Source organism: Vicia villosa, linkage group LG5 (assembly GCF_029867415.1).
Source record: "Vicia villosa cultivar HV-30 ecotype Madison, WI linkage group LG5, Vvil1.0, whole genome shotgun sequence".
Classification (NCBI taxonomy): domain Eukaryota; kingdom Viridiplantae; phylum Streptophyta; class Magnoliopsida; order Fabales; family Fabaceae; genus Vicia; species Vicia villosa.
This window is the reverse complement of record NC_081184.1, coordinates 162,013,252-162,039,249: the sequence shown is the minus strand read 5'-3', so window position 1 is coordinate 162,039,249 and position 25,998 is coordinate 162,013,252. Positions and strand designations below refer to the sequence as shown.

Genomic DNA, 25,998 nt, shown 5'->3' with positions numbered 1-25,998 from the left:
TGGGGGTTTTTATCAAGAGGTGTTCATTGAGGATTCGGCTGAGTGTAACGATTGAGGAACGGGGAGTTCAAGGAATCAAGACACTGCAGAAGGGAATCAAAGTGAAGCTCTTGGATAACCTTGATCTTGTTCAAGATTAAGGGGGAAGAAGATTCAAAGGATCGACATAATTGGTTTATCGTTTATCGCTTTGTTATCTTCTTTGTATATACTACTTTCAACATTAATGAAAGATTACCCAATTTCAATTTGGAATTGGGGGCAGACGTAGTCGTAGCGAGGACGATCGACGAACTGCCTAAACAAATATCGTGTTCTTGTCGCTTTTACTTTTTCATTTACATTCTGTTCATAATTGGTATAATTGCTAAATTGATCAATGATTCAAGTGTTAAAATTGTGAATTAAAAGTTCTGCATAAACATCACAATTCACCACATCTTGAATTAGCATCAATTTGAATATTGTCACCAAGTGTTTGTCTATTTGCTTAATTCACCTTACTGCATTGTAAATCAAAGTTTGTCAATCTAGAAGTTAATTGATATTCAGTTGTGACACGTATTGATTCGATAGCATATCTCCTTATCCGGAATTTCGAATATCTTGTGGTTTTGTAACACATATAACCCTTTGCAATAGCGGTCCGGAATAGACGCAAGTCGATTCAGAACCGCTTTCGCTATAGTCTGTAAAAATCCCGGAAAAACTGTGTTGGATCTATTCACCCCCCTTCTAGATCCTTAGGCCAGCGTCTAACAAGTGGTATCAGAGCTCTGGTTTATTCCGTGCTACGTGAAACACTTATTGGAAAGATGGCTTCCGGACCTAAAGGGGCTCATAATAGAGCTCCAGTTTTCAACGGCGAAAACTACGGCTATTGGAAGGATTGTATGTGTGTCCATATCAATGCAATTGATAGGAACATCTGGACAGCTATTGTCAATGGTCCATTCCAGATCACCATGACAAATGCAGCTGGTGCAGTTGTTCCAAAACCAGAAGATACTTGGAATGCTGAAGATGAAAAGAAATATGCATACGATTGGAAAGCGAGAAACATTCTAATCTCAGCTCTAGGAGTTGATGAATACTATCGCGTTTCCCATTGTAGATCAGCTAAAGCTATGTGGGACACATTGCAAGTTGCCCACGAGGGAACGGATGATGTCAAACTAGCTAGGATCAATACGCTAACTCAAGAGTTCGAACTCTTCCACATGGAAGATGGTGAATCCATCGAAAACATGCAGAAGAGATTCGTTCATCTGAAAAATCGGTTAAATTCTCTTGATAGACCTGTTTCCAATGCAGTTGCTACTAACAAAATCTTAATATGTTTGAACAGGGAATGGCAACCCAAGTTACAGCAATAAAGGAAGCAAATGATCTAAACACTTTAGACATCACAACTCTATTTGGTAAACTAGAGGAACATGAACAACACCTTAAATGCCTTGACATGCATGAGAAAAGGACAAAGAAAGAAAAGAACATGGAGAAAGAGGTAGAGAAGAAGTCAATAGCTCTAAAAGCTTCGAGCTCCAAGACCTCAAAACGAGAGCCAAAGGATAGTGACACAAGTGATGACGAAGACTCCGATGATGAGGAAATGGGACTGTTTGTGCGAAGATACAACAAATATCTAAAGAAAAATGGAGCAAAACATTCCGACAAAGGCAAAAGATCGTATACTCCTTTATATAGTAAATACACTTTTGTACCAAAAGTATCAACTAGCAAAACTCCATATTCTCATCATATTACCTGTCATTATTGTTGCAAAAAGGGACATACCATTGAAAAATGCAAATTTAGGAGAATTTTAGTTCCTAAAGGAGTATTTCAATGGTTGCCTAAGTGAAACAAATTGTGTACTCACTACCAAGGACCCAATGAAAATTGGGGACCTCCCTCTTTAAATTAATCTTGCAGGAAAAGTGTCTTGACATTGCCGAAAGGTTGTGGTTCCTTGATAGGGATGTTCAAGACACATGACTGGAGACCTATCTCTTTTCGTTGAGCTTCAAGCAAAGAAAAAGGGGTATGTCACCTATGGAGATAACAATCGGGGAGCCATACTTGGTAAAGGAAGTGTAGGTAACCCTTCTACCACTACTATAACTGATGTGCTGCTAGTAGAAGGTCTTAAACATAATCTTTTAAGTATAAGTCAATTGTGTGACAAAGATTTTAAAGTAATGTTTACAAATTCTGGCTGCACAATAGAACATACTAAGAAAAGAGACATTATGTTTAAGGGCTTAAGAGTAAACAACATCTACATGCTAAAGCTGATGAGGGCATATTCCTTGGTTACTCACAATCTAGCAAAGCATATCGAATATATAATAAGAGATTACTTATAGTAGAAGAGTCAGTACACGTTTCTTTTGATGAATCTTATGCAAAATATGTCGAGAAAGGTCTTTCATTTAATGATGCAGGTCCATCCACTGAAGACATTGTCAAGGATAAGGAAGATGAGGATGAAAGTATTGTAAAGAAAGATGCTGAGAGAGAGAAAGATGAGTCTCACAATGAAAATGAAAAAGAAAGCATCTCAAACAATGAAGAACTTCCCAAGGCCTGGACAAAGGTGAAAGACCATCCAATTGACAATATAATAGGGGACATCTCAAAGGGCGTTACAACACGCTCAAAGATAAGTAACTTCTGTCATCATTTTGCTTTTGTTTCACAAGTTGAGCCGAAAAACGCTAAGGATGCATTACTTGATGAGCATTGGCTAATGGCCATGCAAGAAGAATTAAACCAATTTAAACGGAATGATGTTTGGGACTTAGTCCCTCATCCGGGAGATCATCAAGTAATAGGCACTAGATGGGTTTTTCGTAACAAACTTGATGAAAACGGTGTTATTACTAGAAACAAAGCTAGATTAGTTGCCCAAGGTTACAATCAAGAGGAAGGTATTGATTATGAAGAGACATACGCTCCTGTAGCACGTCTCGAAGCTATTCGCCTCTTACTTGCTTATGCTTGTTCTAAAGACTTCAAACTATTCCAAATGGATGTTAAGAGTGCCTTTCTAAATGGCTATATTAATGAAGAAGTCTATGTTGCTCAGCCACCCGGCTTTGAGAATTACATGTATCCAACTCATGTCTATAAGCTGAAACGTGCTCTATACGGTCTTAAACAAGCCCCTCGGGCTTGGTATGAACGTTTGAGCAAATTTCTCCTTAGTCAAGGGTACTCTAGAGGTAAAGTTGACACTACTCTCTTTATTAAAAGAAAAGATGAGGATATTCTCTTAGTCCAAATTTATGTAGATGACATTATATTTGGGTCGACTAATGCAAAACTTGTCAAAGATTTTTCTAAGCTTATGCAGAGTGAATTTGAGATGAGTCTCATGGGTGAGCTAAATTTCTTCCTTGGCCTACAAATCAAGCAACTCAGTCATGGAACGTTTGTGAATCAAACTAAATACTGTACGGAGCTGCTCAAAAGATTTGGAATGAGTGAAGCAAAAGAGATTGACACACCTATGGCAACAAATACTAACCTAGACAAAGATGAGAAAGATATCAATCTTGTCCAAAGGAATCTCACTTAAAAGTTGTCAAAAGAATTCTGCGACATCTACGTGGAACTCCTACATATGGCCTATGGTATCCGAAGGGAAGTGAGTGTTATTTGGTAGGATTCTCCGACTCAGATTTTGCTGGCTGCAAATCCGATAGAAAGAGCACCAGTGGAACATGTCATCTATTCTCAAATTCATTGATAAGTTGGCATAGCAAGAAACAAGTATCGGTTGCATTATCTACTACTGAGGAAAAATATGTAGCTGTCGGAAGCTGCTGTGCGCAGATATTATGGCTCAAGCAACAACTTCTTGACTTTGGTATTAAGCTTGATCGTATACCTATCATGTGCGACAACATAAGTGCCATAAACTTGAAGAGCAAGAAGCAACTAGCTGACATCTTCACCAAACCTCTTGCAACGGAGCAGTTCTTCAACATTCATAGAGAATTAGGGATATTATATATCTCTAATTTTGAGCTAAATGCGTTTGTTTCCTTAATTTTATTCCTTTACTTTATATATATTGATTATGCTCAAGCTAACATCTCTCTCAGTATGAAGGTAGTTCATCATCAAATCAAGCATCACTCCACATTGACTAGAGGAATATACTTCATTATACGAAATGATGACGAGATACCTACAATTGAGAAAGTGGTAACATGTTTGTTGTTCACTTCCAAAAATATTATTGATACTATAATATGCTATCAATTAACATGCTTATAGTGACTTCATGCATAAAAACTGCTCTTGCTCACATATGTGTCTCATGCTATCATTAACTACCTTTTATCTACTATACTGTACATGCTAGCATTGTTATCTATGGTCCTCCTGTTACTCTTCTATTCTCTTGTTTTCTCTTTTTGATGTTGACAAAGGGGGAGATAGATGCTGGATGTACGGGGGAGCTTTGTTGAGAGATTGCCCTGTTGAGAGATAGATGCTGGATGTACGGGGGAGCTCTGTTGAGTCTTTATCATTTACTTCCAAAGCTTAGACGAATGGTTTGCCATCATCAAAAAGGGGGAGTATGTGAATACAAGATTACACTCAAAGATGTTTTTGATTCATGGCAAACTCAAATAAGCATTCAAACAACAAGACGGAAGCAGAAAACTTAAAGAAAAGCAAGCATTGATCACTCATAGGGCAACCCATTATGTTTACATGTTTAAAGGTTGACTCAACACAAGCAAAACAAGAAGAATGCAGAAAAGCAGCAGCTAGGTCGACCTACCATCAACCCAGGTCGACCTAAAATGGAGAAAAATTCATATACTCCAGCTAGGTCGACCCACACATCATTTAGGTCGACCTAAATTGATGAATTTTACATACCAGCCTGTTAGGTCGACCTACACATCAACTAGGTCGACCTAATCTGTGAAAATGTCTCCAGAATGCATCAGAAGAGGATTCTGGTCGACCTACTCCTTCAACAGGTCGACCTAACTGGGAGCAAAATTCTGCAAGCTCTGTTAGGTCGACCTAAGCACTACAAGTGGTCGACCTAATTGATCAAGAAAGTTCAAAAATCAGTTTTTCTTGGTTCTAACTGTTATGCAATCATATATATATTGTGCAAGGGTAATTATTCAAACACCAACGACTGAAAGATACACAAATGCTTCTCATCTTCGTTCTTCATCATCTCCAACACAATTACACATAATCATTCTTGCGTTGCGGGTTAGTGATGAGTTCGATAACGTCCATGGAACGGAATTGAAGATTCCTAGTGGGTGAAGGTTTGTGGGGTTTGTTGGTGAATAAAATCTGCGGGTTTTGTCCTCCACGACGGGTGGTTCTTGGGGGTTTTTATCAAGAGGCGTTCATTGAGGATTCGGCTGAGTGTAACGAGTGAGGAACGGGGAGTTCAAGGAATCAAGACACTGCTGTCATACCCCAAATTTTGACCTAAGATCCCACGTTCCATCTGCATCATTTTGCATAACAAGGGTTCACCAACGTTTTGAACGTTTCACCGATTCTCGAGTTGGATTTCAAAGATCGTAACTCCTTCAATGTTCAATACTTTGAGACGTTTCTTTTTGCACACTATCATAAATGACGTTGTCTACAAGTTATCTTCAAGGATCAAAAGCTAATTATGCTTAAAAGATAAAAGAAATTATTGAATTGTTATAGGTCATTTTTCTTGACTTAAAATTGTTCTTAACTTCTAATTTTAATTCATGCCATAATCGTTTTTTCAAAGACGGTGATTCTTATGATGAGATTGTCCATAGAAGAAGTTTTTGGTTTGAAGATTCATTGGTGGGTTTTGGCGAAAAAGAGATTTAGAAGTTCATTTGAATGAGATCATTGACTTCAATTCCATTTAAGTTTGCAAATTTTCTTTAAAGTGAAGTTCACGAAAGTTCATCAATTCTACAAGGATCATTTCTAAGGAAAAGATTCTTATTCAAATCAAGAATTTTGTACAAACTTTAAGTCAATTCTACAAGGATCATTTCTAAGGAAAAGATTCTTACTCAAATCAAGAATTTTGTACAAACTTTAAGGTATATGTTCGCATGGAAATTTAAGTTACAATTGTCACTTTAAGTTACAATTGTCACTTGAATTACAAAAGAGCTCCCAACCGAAGCTTCACCTCCAAGCCTCATTTTCCCAAGTTTCTCAAGCCGTTCACACGATGGTTTCAAGCCCCAAATGTTCCTTTCTTCATACCATTCTTCATGTTCTCATCTATATGGAAAAAAGAGGAAAAGCATAGTGAAGTCAATATTCATTCAAGTGAGTTCATAATAAACAAAGGTTTAAGTAGCAAAGGAGTTTAAGAAAATAGACAAAGCTGCCAAGATTTTTGTTATTCAAATAAATTCACAAGGCCCAATTTTATGGCCTGTCCTAAACCTTGCTGTCCATAAAACAAAACAGGGCAGCTACTGCTATCACTATGTTACAGCCAGAATCAGAAATTGCAAGAGAATAGCAAAAACACTTACTGCTACACAAAAAGGGATGCTGCAACATTCCTAAAGAAATTCCAAACCTCAATATTTTCTATCCAACCCTAGAAATATTCCCAAACCTACACACTATATAATCACCCACTGTTTCATTGAGAAGGGGGGAGATCGGCAGCCACCACAAAAGAAAAAACTCAAAAAAAAAAACTCTTCACTCACCTCACCAAAGGTTCTCCACTCTGAATGAATCAATAGAGTTTCACACTGAAACTTTTTTTTTTCTGATTGAGCCTAAACCCCTGCATTCGACCAAACATACAGAGCTAGAGGAAGAGGATTCAGCAAACTGAACAAACCAGAAAGACAAGGTATACGAGTTTTATCCGCAATACCTTATTGTTCTGCTGAAGACACAAAAACCAAATAGCATAGTAGATTAGATTTGAATGTAATGTAAAGTTGCTTGTTTATTGTTATTGTCTGCTTATGCATTTCTTGTTGTCATTCTTTCCAAATACCATGGCTGAGATCTTTTTGTGCTCACTGATGAAAGGCCCTGAGGAGATGCTAGCTAGCTAGAACTCCATGGTGCTAAGGTGATGTTGCACAATCTTTATTCATGATGCTTCTGTTTTGTACTGCTATTTGCCTTAAACCGCTTCATTTTGCTTTTCCTACAAAAGCCATAATCAGTTTGTGCAAATGTTAAGATTCAGAGACATAAATTAAACGATACTAATTCGAATCTAAGTTTACCAGTCGGGATGATCCTAGCACAATCATAGACGTTTGAGTTTATTTGATTTGTAAGGGAGACCGAATAGTCGTAAAGAGGAATCAATGTCGTTTGTACCGAATCCTCATACACAATCCTTGTGCCGCTTGTTTGAACGTATCAGTCGGAATCGATTTAGGTTCCCTCTTTGATTTCTCATACATCCGAACATCCATTTGACATCAACGCTGGGATTGCTCATTCATGTGGGATCTGGACACGTTTCTTTGAACATTGCTTTATTTTCTTTGTCTTGAATTTGCTGACGGTTGTGATGGATCGTGAAATCAAGGAGAGAGATTGCAGGTTTCTTGTTATTGTTGTTTGTGTTTTTTTTGTGTTTTTGCGATTGAAAGATGAGGGAGAACGAGAGATTTCTGGGTGAAAGGGGAGGGGCCGTTTTTCCTCTTTTAATTTCCTAGGGTTTCTTAACCCGATGGCAAGCTCTGTGGTGCTGGGCGGATCCGGGTCATACCCGGTCCGGTCCAGCTTCTTTAAGTTTTTTTTTTCCTTCATTGCAAGTTTTTTTTTTTTTTTTTGGACCTTACACCACTAACTCAAGAGGTAAACTCCCTGGCCCATATTTTCTTTTTAGTTTTATAATAAGTAATTTATTGGAAAATGATAAAACAAAAGCACAAAAGGTATTTAATATTTTTTTTTTTTTTTTTGTATCACATTAAAAAAGACCAAAAATATTATGTTTTTAGATGTATGTTTAGAAATTCCTTTCAAAAAACATTTCAAATGATCAAAAATATTTTCTTTAAATTTCTCATCTCTATAATAGTCTTGCTAGAATTATTTCACGATTTGTTTGTCATATTCTTGTATGTGTGATCTTGTGTTTGATTATTGTTTTTTTACTTGCCATTCGCTTTAGGCTTCATTCTCTTCTAATTAAGATGAAATGCACGTGCGATAAAATCAATCACTTTTTATATAACTTCAAACACTTGATCAACATCAAGTTTCTTTTCCGTTACGCTTTATACTCAATCCTTATACTTTAAAAATGTCATAATAAACGTCTTTGTCAACACCAAGCGTCTTTTCTTAAACGAAAATCTTTTCTTAAACAAAACGCTCCTTTTCCATTTTTAAAATCCCAAGGTTTTCTTTAAAAATAATCAAATCGAATTCGATCTATAATGGATGAATCAAGAGGGGTTTGTACGTACTTGTACAAGTTGCTCTAAAGCATTTAGGCGATGGCCGTTAAGCTTTTGTTTGAATGCTTAGATTCCATTAAAGATCCTTAAAATTCAATTTATCTCACCTTTCTTTACAAAACACTTTTGATAATCAAATTAAATTTGGTTTATAATGGATGACTCAAGAGGGGTTTGTACGTACTTGTACAAGTTGCTCTAAAGCATTTAGGCGATGGTCGTTAAGCTTTTGTTTGAATGCTTAGATTCCATTAAAGATCCTTAAAATTCAATTTATCTCACCTTTCTTTACAAAACACTTTTGATAATCAAATTAAATTTGGTTTATAATGGATGACTCAAGAGGGGTTTGTACGTACTTGTACAAGTTGCTCTAAAGCATTTAGGCGATGGCCGTTAAGCTTTTGTTTGAATGCTTAGACTCCATAAAAAGCCTTAAAACTCGATTTGTCTTATCTTTCAACAAAATACTAAAATTAAACAATTTCAACTCATTAGAACTTTCTTTTCATAAACAGATATTGGTCAATATCAAACTCTTTTTCCAACTCGTTTTTACATATAAAAGAAAACTCTAATAAATCGAATTGAGTTTATAATGGATGAATCAAGAGGGGTTTGTACGTACTTGTACAAGTTGCTCTAAAGCATTTAGGCGATGGCCGTTAAGCTTTTGTTTGAATGCTTAGATTCCATTAAAGACCCTTTAACTTAGTTCGTATCACCTTATACATCGTTCATTATAATCAATCAACCGTTTTCGTAATCCCGAACTACGATTGCTCTGACTTTCCCATTGCACTAGGGAGTACGTAGGCACAAGATACAAATGTCTTGGCGAGCACGATAATAAAAAACTTTAATTTTGTTTCTTTCTCATAATAATAAGAACGCAAGTAAATATCACGCTAACAATTAATCACAAGAATAACTAAATGGGTCCCATCGAGTACGATGGAGGTAACGGGTGCTAATACCTTCCCCTTACTTAACCGACTCCCGAACCCTAATCTGGTTTTCATATTTATTTTATCTTTCTTTGTGGGTTTTATCATTATTTTCCCTTTCCTTTTGGAATAAATAAAAATCTGGTGGCGACTCTGTTATATTTCGAATGTTCAAACGCTCGAATATTTTTAGCCGGCCGCTACAGCTGGCGACTCTGCTGGGGACACCTAAGAGAGTCAACCCTAATTTAGTTTTATTGTGATATTTGCTAACTTTATTTACTTGCTTATTTATTGTCTTTATTATATCTCTGTTTGATTTCTCATTATTTTGGTTGGAATCTCTTGATTATTGGCGCATGTGAGAAAAAAAAGGCTCTACACCCGAGCTCGAGTGACACGTAAGATAAGATGGTGGTCTAGTATTAAACTCGCTTGACGTAGTGTCAAGTGGGAGGTACTAAAACCCCGACTGGAGTAGGTCCTTTGAGGAAATGCCTGTGACTAAGTAAGTTATTTACTTGGGCTATGATGTTTTCAATTCGGACCGCCGACTCTGGGGACCTTTAGAAAAACCCTAAACCATTGACTTTTAGGAAATGGTGGTTTCGCACCCAATTTGCGTAACGTAACTATTATCGTGGATAAGTGCGAAAACCACACTCAGAATAGGCCCCGTTTAAAAAATAAGATTTGGATGGCAAGTTATTTGCTAGATGGTCGAAAGTTTGAAAGGGGCCCACAACTCTGAGAACTGTGTTTAGAACCGTATCAAAGAAAAACTTTAGAAATTGTGAGCTATATTGTGCCGAATAATCATGATATGTGAAACTCAAATAATGTATATAAAGCATAAACATGCATTGCATTCAAACATCTTAGTATTTGATTTTACTTTCAGGGAATTTAAAAGATTTAAGTTGAATTGTGAGCATTTGAAAGCTAGATGGCTCCTGAAAGAAGAAACACCTTTCCTCTCAAGTTCAGAGCACCTAATGTGGACAGTCTGCAAAAATTGAGTACAAGCCTAACGCCTTTCAAGGTAATGAGTTTTAATGTAACTTATGGGAGAATACTTCCCTTGTTGGATGTGGATGTAGATATGGCGGCATTAACTGCTTTGGCTCAGTACTATGATCCTCCTCTCAGATGCTTTACCTTTCAAGATTTCCAATTAGCCCCAACTATTGAAGAATATGAAAGGATCTTGAACCATTACGTGAAAGATCATGATCCGTTTGTGAAGTTAGGTGAAAAGATAGATCCTAAAGAGATAGCTGAGGCATTATATCTTGAAGAAGATGAAGTAGCACCGCACCTAAAACCAAGAGGAGAAGTCAAAGGCTTCACAAGAAAATTCCTGGAAAATAAGGCTAGAGATTTGGAGAAGGCAGAGAGTTGGGAAGCATTTAGTGCTGTCTTGGCATTGCTCATCTATGGAATTGTCCTTTTCCCTAATGAAGAGGATTTCGTAGATCTACCTGCTGTTGGTGTGTTCTTGGCCAAAACAGCGGTCCCCACTCTTTTAGCTGATGTGTATTACCATCTCAGCATGAGACATGAGAAGAAGAAAGGAACAGTTCTTTGTTGTGCTCCCTTGCTCTACATTTGGCTCAAAGAACACATGCCTCGACAGAATGCGTGGATTGAAATACTGGATAATCTCAAATGGTCTCAAAAGTTAGCTTCCCTCACTGCAAATGCTGTGTTTTGGTACACCCATGATTGGGCGATAGACAGTCTCATTCACCATTGTGGCGATTTCCCTAATGTTCCATTAATAGGCTCTCGAGGTTGCATCAATTACAATCCTGAAGTAGCTCTGAGACAACACGGATATTCCATGAAGAAAGAGCCAGAAATAGGATTATTGAAAGAATTCATTATAACAGATATGGGAGCTAGTGACCCAAGTATGTTGAAAAGAGTAAAAAGAGCATGGAGTCGAATTCATAGGAAAGGGAAAGAATTTGGGAAGAGAACACTCATGGTTGAAGAACCCTATTACAAATGGATAATGGAGAGAGTTCAAGAGATCAAACTCCCTTATAGCATTGAAATACCTGTGCCACCGCAAGCAACAGAACCTACTCACGTCACCATGGAGGAAGCCAATAAACTCAAGGCCGCCAATCTAGAGTTAGAAAAAGAGAAAGAGGATATGAGGATAGCTCTCCATCGAGTCACTGAAGAAAGAGATAATTTGAAGTGGGATCTCAAGCAGAAAGAAGAGCAACTCGAGAAAGAAAAGAAGAGGGCCGATGTTGAAAAACACAAAAGACAGGTAATAGGTGGAGGATTGGAAAGTGCTAGTTGTGAATTAGCTAATCGCAATGAAGAGTTAGTAGAGGCAAAGAAAGTGGCACGTAGATGGGAGCATTGGTGGAACTTAGCTACCAAACAAAAAAAGGAAGAAAGAGAAAAGCTTGAGGCTAGGATCTTAGACCTTGAAGCCTCCCTCAGAAACACCAAAGCACAGTTAGTTCAAGAAAGTCGTCTCAAAGAAGAAGCTCTAAGGGCGATTCCTGGCAATTATGATGAGTGGAGAGAACTCCGTGCTGCTTTAAATGACAGTCAAGAGCGAGAACGACAGTGGACAGAGGTTTATGAAGACTTGAAGAAACAAAGTTTGGAATGGGAAGGAGAATTCCAACGTTTGGAACACATCATACACACCAAAGAGGCTGATATTGACCGTCTGAAAATAGGATATGAGGAATACTTCAGAAAGTTCTCCAACCTAGTAGAATTCTGCAATGGGCTAATCAGAGAGATGCCAGTGAAATCACACGATGCTATGAAGTTTGTGGAGGATGATGATATCCCTTATCCGGTCCGTGACTTTGTTAGATTCTGTGAAGACATGTTAGAGAGATTCAGAAGAGAGGTGAAGGAGCTTAAAAGGAAAAGAGCATTGGAAGGAGTGTGATTTGCTTTTATTTATTTTCTATATTGTAATCATTATTGTACTGACACACAAAAAAAAGAAAAGAGGTGTCATTATTGTATTCTATTTCAAAATGAATGAATGAATGAGAACTTGTAGTTTCACTTTTACTCTCAAGCTTCTTTACTTGCTTTCAAATGCTCCAAAACGACTCTCCAAATTTATACGATTCCCTGAAAATAAAATAATCAACGCATTCTATATCCTCATCCATTCATACGCATTCACGTTCATACATTTATTTCTCTTTTTGAAAATAAAAGTTCATTTCCGCCTTTTACCGTCTCCAGAAGAAGTATTCAAGTCCCCAAGCTGTTTCATCGACACCAGTACTTGACTCGCGCCAACGCCAGACGCAGAATGGAAGACCTTGAGCAAGAAAATCATGAACTTCGCGATGAAGTGACTACTCTCCGCGCAGGGGTAGAAAGATTAACTGCTTTGGTAGAGACTTTGATGGCTGCTCAGAGTACTCAAGCTCAGACTGGGGAACAAACCGCTGCGATGTCAGAAATTCTTACTACTACCATCTCCATGGCTCAAAACACTGGTCATTCATTCCATCAAACGACCAATGGTTTCCCATGGGGCATGTCTCACAACTTCATACCCGAAGGATATCAACACGCTAGTGGAACTATGCAAACTACCGCTACGATGAATGGGACTCATTTTGTTCCTGGAGCCACTCAAGCCATTCCCACGATGGTCTTTACTCCGCCTATCCCTGGAGCTGCTAGATTTACCCCTGTAATGACTATGACCCCAACTCTAGTACACACTGTGCCACAAACTGAGGAAGCTATTTACCATGCCGACCCAAGTGAAGGAAATGGAGTCCATGGTGATTTCCAAGATCAGTTCCAAGAGATGCGAAAGGAGATCAAGGCACTCAAAGGAAAAAATTCATTTGGAAAGAATGCTTATGATATGTGTCTTGTGCCGAACGTACGAATTCCGGCCAAATTCAAGGTGCCTGATTTCGAGAAATATAAAGGGAATTCGTGTCCTCAGAGTCATTTGACTATGTACTGTAGAAAGATGGCTACTCACACTGATGATGACAAATTGTTGATCCATTACTTTCAAGATAGCTTAACTGGTGCCGCTTTAAAATGGTACATGGGATTGGATAGTTCCCATATCAGTTCTTTTGATGACCTTGTAGAAGCGTTTGTCCGACAATACAAGTATAATATTGACATGGCTCCTGATAGAGATCAACTTCGTGCCATGGCACAGAAAGAGAGAGAATCTTTCAAAGAATATGCACAAAGATGGCGTGAAGTTGCCGCCCAAATTTCTCCCCCCATGGAGGAAAAAGAAATGACAAAAGTTTTCTTGAAGACTCTTAGCTCGTTTTATTACGAGAGGATGGTTGCAAGTGCCCCAACAGACTTTACTGAGATGGTGAATATGGGAATGCGACTTGAGGAAGGTGTCCGCGAAGGAAGATTAGCCAAGGAAGGAAGTTCTAGTGGTGTCAAAAAGTTTGGGGGGGGGGGTTTTCAAGAAGAAGGAACAAGAAGTTAGTGCTGTCTCATACGGAATGCCTGGAAGAAGGAACAGCTATCGGTCACAACATGTCGCAGCTGTGTCCAATTCAGCTCCAATGGCTTTAGCTTACCAACCCCAATTCCCTCAACAAAATGTGCAACAACAACCACAGCAGCAAACTCGTCAACCACATAACAATCAGCAGAATAGAGTACAAAGAAGGACCGAGTTTGATCCCATACCCATGACTTATACTGAGTTGCTTCCTGCCCTCATAAAAAAGAATCTCGTGCAGACTAGGGCTCCTCCGCCTGTCCCAGAAAACATCCCATGGTGGTACAAGGCCGATGGCTTTTGTGCTTTCCACCAAGGTGCACCTGGTCACAGTACGGAAAGATGTTACCCATTGAAGTTGGAAGTCCAGAAGTTAGTCAAAAGCGGTATGCTGACCTTCAAAGATGTCAATCCAAATGTTCAAGCTAATCCTTTGCCTCAACATGGGGCAGCTTCTGTGAATATGGTACACGGATGCCCTGGGAGATACCAAGTTTTCGACATTCGCTATATTAGAGGATCATTGGTTAGGATGCATGCTAGTCTATGCAGACTTGCTTATTTTCAACATGACCACGCCGCATGTACAATTTGTTCCAGAAATCCACGTGGGTGTCTCGCCGTGAGGAGAGACTTGCAAAGGCTGTTGGATCAAAGGCTCATAACCATTACTTACGATAGAAATGAGGAGGATGATGTCAATGTTGTGACCCCTCATTTTAATATGCCTGAGCCCATGGAGATGATCTATGATAACCAGAATTTCCCTGTTTCTCCTTTGGTGATTTATCCATCTGGTCCGATTCCTTACACTTCAGACAAAGCGATACCCTACAAATACAACGCCGCTATGCTCGAAGAGGGAAGAGAAGTTCCAGTACCCAATGTGCCTTCTGTTGATAATATTGCTGGTATGAGCAGAGTGACGAGAAGTGGACGCGTGTTTGCGCCATCGCCTCAGAAAAGGGTTGAAATCCCAGTTGGTGAACAAGTGCCAGTGAGAAATCCAGTTGTGGGTGTTGAACCAAGTTTTGTTGAAGGGCAGTCTAGTGGGACAAACGCTGATACAAGTGATGATGAGATTCTGAAGTTGATCAAGAAGAGCGAATACAAGGTTGTCGATCAACTATTGCAAACTCCTTCTAAGATTTCCGTGCTTTCTTTGCTGGCATATTCCCCTGTGCATAGGGAAGCCTTGATGAGGATTCTGGATCAAGCCTTTGTCGACCATGACGTGACGATCGACCAATTTGGTGGGATTGTGGGAAATATAACTGCATGCAATAATCTGAGTTTCAGTGATGAAGAGCTTCCTAGAGAAGGCAGAAACCATAACTTGGCGTTGCACATTTCAATGAACTGCCAGTCAGATGCTCTGTCTAATGTATTGGTAGACACTGGTTCGTCTTTGAACGTTATGCCCAAATCCACTTTATCTAGGCTTTCATACCAAGGTGCTCCAATGAGATACAGTGGGGTTATTGTCAAGGCTTTTGATGGGTCAAGAAAGAGTGTTATTGGAGAAGTGGACCTTCCAATGAAGATCGGCCCGCATACCTTTCAAATCAAATTCCAGGTAATGGATATCCATGCTGCGTATAGCTGCCTATTGGGCCGCCCATGGATCCACGAGGCAGGGGCAGTTACCTCCACACTCCATCAGAAATTGAAGTTCGTAAGCAATGGAAAGTTGGTTACAGTGGATGGAGAGCAGGCATTAGTGGTCAGTCATCTTTCGTCATTTTCCTACATTGACGCTGGTGAAGCTGTTGGAACTCAATTCCAAGCACTTTCTGTGGCTGGCAAGGATGTTGGAAAGAATGGGACATCTATCTCTTCTTTGAAAGATGCACGCCAAGTAGTTCAAGATGGTTCCGCTGTGGGTTGGGGTCAAGTTTTGAGTCTGCCCGATAACAAGTTTCGTGAAGGTCTTGGTTTTTCTCCTACATCTGCAAGATATAGTAAGCAAGACACTGTTACCCGCCCGATGCAAGAGATATTTCACAGTGGAGGTTTTGATCATCCCACACCTCCTGAAGTAGATGCTGTTATTGAAAATGATTCTGAAGAGGATTCGTCAAGCTTCGTAGTGCGTGGAGTAGTTTGCCAGAATTGGAGTGTTGTTGATGTCCCGTCAGTGGTTCACATTTCTAAGTAATGCCTTTTGTTGTTGTTTATTTTGAAAACCCTTCCGCTCTGCCCAAGGCGGAAGAATATGCTATGTTAGGGCTTCATTAAAATAACTCCTTTTGCTCTGCCCAAGGCAAAAGAGAATGTGTGTCGGGCTTTGTTTCAAATTTTTGATATCATCAATAAAAATGTTATTTTGTTTCCTATATTTTATTTTTACTTTTCGCTTTTCTGGAAAATGGTAACCTAAAAAACCTGAAAAAAAAAAAGAAAAAAAAGAGAGAAAATAATCACTTTCAATATCTGCATAAAATTCTCGCATTCATCAGTTTCTAAAATCAAGCATAAATCATATGTGCAGATTAATCCATGATAAACCCATTGAAAATTATGACCCTATGCCCTCTCCCAACTTTGATTTCCCTGTGTTCGAAGCTGAAGAAGAAGGTATTGAAGAAATTCCTGACGAGATCTCCCGTTTGCTTGAACGAGAACAGAGGACCATTCAACCTCACGAAGAACCGATAGAAGTGATTAATTTGGGTTCTGAAAAAGACAAGAAAGAAGTTAAGATTGGGGCACTGCTCGCTGAAGACGTCAAGAAAGGATTGATAGAGTTGTTGAGAGAGTACGCTGATGTTTTCGCCTGGTCTTATCAAGATATGCCAGGGTTAGACACAGATATTGTGGAACATCACTTGCCGTTGAAACCAGAGTGTCCACCAGTTAAACAGAAATTGAGAAGGACTCACCCGAACATGGCAGTGCTGATCAAAGAGGAAGTTCAAAAGCAGATTGATGCAGGTTTTCTTGTTACATCAGAATACCCTCAATGGTTAGCCAACATAGTACCTGTTCCCAAGAAGGGTGGCAAGGTTCGAATGTGTGTCGATTATCGAGATTTGAACAAAGCCAGCCCTAAAGATGATTTCCCTTTACCCCACATTGATATACTGGTAGATAGTACGGCTAAGTACAATGTTTTCTCCTTTATGGACGGTTTCTCTGGTTACAACCAGATCAAAATGGCACCTGAGGACATGGAAAAGACCGCATTTATTACACCTTGGGGTACGTTCTGCTATAGAGTGATGCCTTTCGGTTTGAAGAACGCTGGTGCTACTTACCAAAGAGCCATGACAACCCTCTTCCACGATATGATGCATAAAGAGATTGAAGTTTATGTTGATGATATGATTGCCAAGTCTAACACCGAAGAAGATCATGTGGTATACTTATTGAAGTTGTTTGAGCGTTTGAGAAAATACAAGCTCCGCTTGAACCCAAACAAATGCACTTTTGGTGTTAGATCTGGAAAGCTGTTGGGTTTCATTGTCAGCCAGAAGGGCATTGAAGTCGATCCGGACAAAGTTAGAGCTATCCGTGACATGCCCGCACCGAGGACTGAGAAACAAGTCAGAGGTTTCCTTGGGCGTTTGAACTACATCTCCAGGTTTATATCTCACATGACTGCCACATGTGGGCCAATCTTCAAGTTGCTTCGGAAAGATCAGAGCATTGTATGGAATGATGATTGCCAGAAAGCTTTTGACAGTATCAAAGAGTATTTACTTGAACCTCCTATCTTGATCCCACCAGTGGAGGGTAGACCCCTAATCATGTACCTAACTGTTTTGGAAGAGTCTATGGGTTGTGTCCTTGGACAACAAGATGATACTGGAAGGAAAGAACATGCCATCTATTATTTAAGCAAGAAGTTTACTGATTGTGAATCCCGCTATACGTTACTTGAGAAGACCTGCTGCGCTTTGGCTTGGGCAGCAAAGCGTCTCCGTCAATATATGCTGAATCATACCACTTGGTTAATATCCAAGATGGATCCGATCAAATATATCTTTGAAAAGCCCGCTTTAACAGGAAGGATTGCTCGCTGGCAGATGTTACTGTCTGAATATGACATAGAGTACCGTGCGCAGAAAGCTATCAAGGGAAGCATCTTAGCGGATTACTTGGCTCACCAGCCTATTGAAGATTATCAAACGGTTAAATTTGATTTCCCCGATGAAGATGTCATGCATCTGAGGATGAAAGATTGTGAAGAGCCAGGCCCTGAGGAGGGACCCGAACCTGGATCCCGGTGGGGTTTGGTATTTGATGGAGCTTCTAATTCTTTTGGCCATGGAGTTGGGGCAGTCATCATTACTCCCCATGGTTCTCATGTTCCATTTACCGCTAGAATTTGTTTTGAGTGCACGAACAATATAGCAGAGTACGAGGCTTGTATCATGGGTCTTGAAGAGGCTATTGATTTGAGAATTAAAATTCTCGACGTGTATGGAGATTCGTCATTGGTAATCAATCAGATTAAAGGTGAATGGGAAACTCGTCATCCGGGGTTGATCCCATACAGAGACTATGCTAGACGTTTGCTACCGTTCTTCAACAAAGTCACTTTTCATCATATACCTAGAGACGAAAACCAGATGGCAGATGCTCTGGCCACCTTGTCTTCCATGTACAAAGTGAATGCCCATAATGAGGTGCCTCGCATCACAATTAGACGCCTCGATAGGCCTGCCCATGTCTTCACAACGGAAATTGAGATAGATAACAAACCATGGTATCATGATATAAAGTGTTTCCTCAAGAATCATGAATACCCACCTGAGGCATCAAGTAAAGACAAGAAGACTTTAAGGAGATTAGCATTCAACTTTTTCCTCAATGGGGATGTTTTGTACAAAAGGAATTATGACATGGTCTTGCTCAGATGCGTGGATAAACACGAGGCAAACATGTTAATGAAAGAGGTTCACGAAGGTTCTTTTGGTACTCATGCCAATGGTCATTCCATGGCTAAGAAGATGCTTCGGGCAGGCTATTACTGGTTGACCATGGAGTCAGATTGTTTCCAGTTTGTGAAGAAATGCCACAAATGTCAAATTTATGCTGATAAGATACACGTTCCCCCGACTTTGCTTAACGTCATTTCTTCCCCATGGCCATTCTCTATGTGGGGAATTGATATGATTGGCATGATTCAACCCAAAGCTTCAAACGGTCATCGCTTTATATTGGTTGCCATTGATTATTTCACCAAGTGGGTTGAAGCGGCTTCATACGCCAACGTAACAAAACAAGTAGTTGTCAAGTTTATCAAAAACCAAATCATATGCAGATATGGTGTCCCGAATAAGATCATCACCGATAATGGCTCTAACTTGAACAATAACATGATGAGGGAACTCTGTGAAAGCTTCAAGATCGAGCATCACAATTCTTCTCCATACAGACCTAAGATGAATGGTGCTGTTGAAGCTGCTAATAAAAATATTAAAAGGATCTTGCAAAAGATGGTGGTTACATATAAAGATTGGCATGAGATGCTTCCTTTCGCTTTGCATGGATACCGTACGTCGGTCCGAACTTCGACAGGGGCAACTCCTTTCTCTTTGGTCTATGGGATGGAAGCAGTACTCCCAGTAGAAGTAGAGATCCCGTCAATGAGAGTATTGATGGAAGCCAGGTTGACTGAGGCTGAATGGTGTCAAAACAGGTTTGATCAACTGAATCTAATCGAAGAAAAGAGATTGACAGCTCTGTGTCATGGTCAACTATATCAGAGGAGATTAAAGAAGGCATTCGACAAGAAGGTCAAACCTCGAGAGTTTAGAGAAGGTGACCTTGTACTCAAGAAGGTATTGTCCTTCCAACCTGATCCTAGGGGCAAGTGGGCACCAAATTATGAAGGTCCATACGTTGTTAAGAAGGCTTTCTCCGGAGGAGCCATGATTCTTGCTACTATGGACGGTGAGGAGCTCCCGCGACCTATGAATGCTGATGCAGTCAAGAAATACTTCGCCTAAAAATAAAAATAAAAGAACAGCTCGCTAAGTTGAAAACCTGAAAGGGCGACTTAGGCAAAAATGAGCGTCTCGGTGGACTGAAAACCCGAAAGGGCGGTCCAGGCAAAAATTAGAGACATAAAAAGAAAATAGTTATCCTGGTAGATTGAAAACCTGAAAGGGCAGTCTACGCAAAAGTTAAGGATTATGGCAAGTAACTGCATTTAACCGAATCCGATCACTTGGAAGCAACCAGAGATTCTTCATCAAATACAATTTCGACTAAGGCGGGGGCGCAGTTGGAATTCAAAGTTGTTAGGGAGAATAGTGTTCATTGTATTTCAATGTAGTCTTTTCCAATTTATACCATTTTCCAAACTTTGTAATGATCTATGGAGTCATGCCTTTTGTGGACTACCATTCCATTAAATAAAATTTGAGCCTTTGCCCCATTGCTTGTTGTTCCTGTTTTATTTCCGCCTCTCGTAAAATTTTGTTTTTTTTGATGATATGTTTTTTGGAACTTTTCATTTTAAATAATAAACCTACTCTTTTAAAAAAAAAAGAAAACAACACTAAAAAGGTTTTTTCCTCTGATTTACGAATCCAAAAGGGATGTCAACAATTATTCCAAGGGTGGCTAAATCTCCAAGCACAGAGTTGGAGCAATCCTCCCAAACAGATTACCTTAGTGACATGGTTCGCGGATATCTGCATGTGGTGGTTTACTACCTCCATTGGGTACTGAACTTGAATAAATTCCCCAATGGTCCTCGGAGTTTAGTTTCCTCCCCTTCAAAGCGGAGTTAATGGTCATTTGGCCCCCATCGAGACATCAATATTAAGAATTTTGGACCATAAATTTTGCTCCAAACGTGTGCTATCATCCCACCAAGAGGTTCAAGCATTATAACGAAAACAAACTCCATCAGTGATTTTTGTTGTTCCCCAGTTAGGCTTGCCAAATATTTAACCTGTACTGTGAAGTTCTGATTGTTATTAATACAAGTATCCTTGGTTTGTTTTGTCAGCATATGCATGACATTCATACACTCATACTCACACATTTCGTGCATATTTGCATTTCCTAATGACCCCAAACCCACGTTGGTAGTATCTATTACCAAGTGGCATACCTTTTCTCTCCAATAGAGCGTCAGCCCTAAGCAGAAAAGTGTATATCCTTTCTAAATTCCCCGCTGAGTTTATCCCTCGTGGGAGTGTTTGCTTTAGCTTTCCTTTCCATTTTGGATAGGATAAATCCTTGGATGAGCTTATTCCTCACTAGGATGAGTCTTGGTTGACCGTTTCTCTCCCGTTTGTTCCTCGATTGATTCTTGCTTCTAATCATTTAGACATCTCAAATTAATGAAATTTGGATCAAGAGTGTATTTATTTTACACCTTAGATGACCAGATTCCTGCATCTTCAAGTAAAAAGTCGATGTCCAGATGAAGATTCCTGTGCCTTCAGTAAAAGTTGGTATTCAGATGACCAGATTCCTGCATCTTCAAGTAAAAAGTCGATGTCCAGATGAAAATTCCTGTACCTTCAGTAAAAGTTGGTATTCAGATGACCAGATTCCTGCATCTTCAAGTAAAAAGTCGATGTCCAGATGAAGATTCCTGTGCCTTCAGTAAAAGTTGGTATTCAGACGACCAGATTCCTGCATCTTCAAGTAAAAAGTCGATGTCCAGACGAAGATTCCTGTGCCTTCAGTAAAAGTTGGTATTCAGATGACCAGATTCCTGCATCTTCAAGTAAAAGGTCGATGTCCAGATGAAGATTCCTGTACCTTCAGTGAAAGTTGGTATCCAGATGACAAGATTCCTGCATCTTCAAGTAAAAAGTCGATGTCCAGATGAAGACTCCTGTACCTTCAGTAAAAGTAGGTATTCAGAAGAAGTTATCCTCTTATTCACGCCTTCCGTAAACGTCAGTGTATCTTTTGTTTCTCTACCATTGAGGTATTTTCTCCTGTAGATTTGTAATCTCTTCTCCATTGGAGTTGGATTCCATTCCCTAGTGGACTTGGATATCCCTTTGTTGCAATTTTTTTTTTTTTTTTTTCCCCAATTGGGTCGCTCTGTCAAGTTTTGTTCTCTTTTCGTTTGCTTCTCTAGTCGCAGTTTGTCTCTTGTGACACCTTGTCCTATTAGTTTTCCTCATCTACATTCATGCATATAATATCACAGGCATCTTTGCAGTATCTTAGGGCCAAAAATTGTGTCTTTCTGTATTTAAGTCCCTTCAATCACATCGCGACGAAGATTTCACTCTTCGTATCTCTAGATTGAAGACACTTAAATAGGGGCATCTGTCATACCCCAAATTTTGACCTAAGATCCCACGTTCCATCTGCATCATTTTGCATAACAAGGGTTCACCAACGTTTTGAACGTTTCACCGATTCTCGAGTTGGATTTCAAAGATCGTAACTCCTTCAATGTTCAATACTTTGAGACGTTTCTTTTTGCACACTATCATAAATGACGTTGTCTACAAGTTATCTTCAAGGATCAAAAGCTAATTATGCTTAAAAGATAAAAGAAATTATTGAATTGTTATAGGTCATTTTTCTTGACTTAAAATTGTTCTTAACTTCTAATTTTAATTCATGCCATAATCGTTTTTTCAAAGACGGTGATTCTTATGATGAGATTGTCCATAGAAGAAGTTTTTGGTTTGAAGATTCATTGGTGGGTTTTGGCGAAAAAGAGATTTAGAAGTTCATTTGAATGAGATCATTGACTTCAATTCCATTTAAGTTTGCAAATTTTCTTTAAAGTGAAGTTCACGAAAGTTCATCAATTCTACAAGGATCATTTCTAAGGAAAAGATTCTTATTCAAATCAAGAATTTTGTACAAACTTTAAGTCAATTCTACAAGGATCATTTCTAAGGAAAAGATTCTTACTCAAATCAAGAATTTTGTACAAACTTTAAGGTATATGTTCGCATGGAAATTTAAGTTACAATTGTCACTTTAAGTTACAATTGTCACTTGAATTACAAAAGAGCTCCCAACCGAAGCTTCACCTCCAAGCCTCATTTTCCCAAGTTTCTCAAGCCGTTCACACGATGGTTTCAAGCCCCAAATGTTCCTTTCTTCATACCATTCTTCATGTTCTCATCTATATGGAAAAAAGAGGAAAAGCATAGTGAAGTCAATATTCATTCAAGTGAGTTCATAATAAACAAAGGTTTAAGTAGCAAAGGAGTTTAAGAAAATAGACAAAGCTGCCAAGATTTTTGTTATTCAAATAAATTCACAAGGCCCAATTTTATGGCCTGTCCTAAACCTTGCTGTCCATAAAACAAAACAGGGCAGCTACTGCTATCACTATGTTACAGCCAGAATCAGAAATTGCAAGAGAATAGCAAAAACACTTACTGCTACACAAAAAGGGATGCTGCAACATTCCTAAAGAAATTCCAAACCTCAATATTTTCTATCCAACCCTAGAAATATTCCCAAACCTACACACTATATAATCACCCACTGTTTCATTGAGAAGGGGGGAGATCGGCAGCCACCACAAAAGAAAAAACTCAAAAAAAAAAACTCTTCACTCACCTCACCAAAGGTTCTCCACTCTGAATGAATCAATAGAGTTTCACACTGAAACTTTTTTTTTTCTGATTGAGCCTAAACCCCTGCATTCGACCAAACATACAGAGCTAGAGGAAGAGGATTCAGCAAACTGAACAAACCAGAAAGACAAGGTATACGAGTTTTATCCGCAATACCTTATTGTTCTGCTGAAGACACAAAAACCAAATAGCATAGTAGATTAGATTTGAATGTAATGTAAAGTTGCTTGTTTATTGTTATTGTCTGCTTATGCATTTCTTGTTGTCATTCTTTCCAAATACCATGGCTGAGATCTTTTTGTGCTCACTGATGAAAGGCCCTGAGGAGATGCTAGCTAGCTAGAACTCCATGGTGCTAAGGTGATGTTGCACAATCTTTATTCATGATGCTTCTGTTTTGTACTGCTATTTGCCTTAAACCGCTTCATTTTGCTTTTCCTACAAAAGCCATAATCAGTTTGTGCAAATGTTAAGATTCAGAGACATAAATTAAACGATACTAATTCGAATCTAAGTTTACCAGTCGGGATGATCCTAGCACAATCATAGACGTTTGAGTTTATTTGATTTGTAAGGGAGACCGAATAGTCGTAAAGAGGAATCAATGTCGTTTGTACCGAATCCTCATACACAATCCTTGTGCCGCTTGTTTGAACGTATCAGTCGGAATCGATTTAGGTTCCCTCTTTGATTTCTCATACATCCGAACATCCATTTGACATCAACGCTGGGATTGCTCATTCATGTGGGATCTGGACACGTTTCTTTGAACATTGCTTTATTTTCTTTGTCTTGAATTTGCTGACGGTTGTGATGGATCGTGAAATCAAGGAGAGAGATTGCAGGTTTCTTGTTATTGTTGTTTGTGTTTTTTTTGTGTTTTTGCGATTGAAAGATGAGGGAGAACGAGAGATTTCTGGGTGAAAGGGGAGGGGCCGTTTTTCCTCTTTTAATTTCCTAGGGTTTCTTAACCCGATGGCAAGCTCTGTGGTGCTGGGCGGATCCGGGTCATACCCGGTCCGGTCCAGCTTCTTTAAGTTTTTTTTTTCCTTCATTGCAAGTTTTTTTTTTTTTTTTTTTGGACCTTACACCACTAACTCAAGAGGTAAACTCCCTGGCCCATATTTTCTTTTTAGTTTTATAATAAGTAATTTATTGGAAAATGATAAAACAAAAGCACAAAAGGTATTTAATATTTTTTTTTTTTTTTTTGTATCACATTAAAAAAGACCAAAAATATTATGTTTTTAGATGTATGTTTAGAAATTCCTTTCAAAAAACATTTCAAATGATCAAAAATATTTTCTTTAAATTTCTCATCTCTATAATAGTCTTGCTAGAATTATTTCACGATTTGTTTGTCATATTCTTGTATGTGTGATCTTGTGTTTGATTATTGTTTTTTTACTTGCCATTCGCTTTAGGCTTCATTCTCTTCTAATTAAGATGAAATGCACGTGCGATAAAATCAATCACTTTTTATATAACTTCAAACACTTGATCAACATCAAGTTTCTTTTCCGTTACGCTTTATACTCAATCCTTATACTTTAAAAATGTCATAATAAACGTCTTTGTCAACACCAAGCGTCTTTTCTTAAACGAAAATCTTTTCTTAAACAAAACGCTCCTTTTCCATTTTTAAAATCCCAAGGTTTTCTTTAAAAATAATCAAATCGAATTCGATCTATAATGGATGAATCAAGAGGGGTTTGTACGTACTTGTACAAGTTGCTCTAAAGCATTTAGGCGATGGCCGTTAAGCTTTTGTTTGAATGCTTAGATTCCATTAAAGATCCTTAAAATTCAATTTATCTCACCTTTCTTTACAAAACACTTTTGATAATCAAATTAAATTTGGTTTATAATGGATGACTCAAGAGGGGTTTGTACGTACTTGTACAAGTTGCTCTAAAGCATTTAGGCGATGGCCGTTAAGCTTTTGTTTGAATGCTTAGATTCCATTAAAGATCCTTAAAATTCAATTTATCTCACCTTTCTTTACAAAACACTTTTGATAATCAAATTAAATTTGGTTTATAATGGATGACTCAAGAGGGGTTTGTACGTACTTGTACAAGTTGCTCTAAAGCATTTAGGCGATGGCCGTTAAGCTTTTGTTTGAATGCTTAGACTCCATAAAAAGCCTTAAAACTCGATTTGTCTTATCTTTCAACAAAATACTAAAATTAAACAATTTCAACTCATTAGAACTTTCTTTTCATAAACAGATATTGGTCAATATCAAACTCTTTTTCCAACTCGTTTTTACATATAAAAGAAAACTCTAATAAATCGAATTGAGTTTATAATGGATGAATCAAGAGGGGTTTGTACGTACTTGTACAAGTTGCTCTAAAGCATTTAGGCGATGGCCGTTAAGCTTTTGTTTGAATGCTTAGATTCCATTAAAGACCCTTTAACTTAGTTCGTATCACCTTATACATCGTTCATTATAATCAATCAACCGTTTTCGTAATCCCGAACTACGATTGCTCTGACTTTCCCATTGCACTAGGGAGTACGTAGGCACAAGATACAAATGTCTTGGCGAGCACGATAATAAAAAACTTTAA

The 25,998-nt window shown here is 38.7% G+C and overlaps 1 pseudogene; it reads left to right on the top strand.

Annotated features, from left to right (window-relative positions):
• The first annotated feature begins 12,701 nt into the window (after window positions 1-12,701).
• Window positions 12,702-16,050, top strand: LOC131605894 (uncharacterized; annotated as a pseudogene).
• The last annotated feature ends 9,948 nt before the right edge of the window (window positions 16,051-25,998 follow it).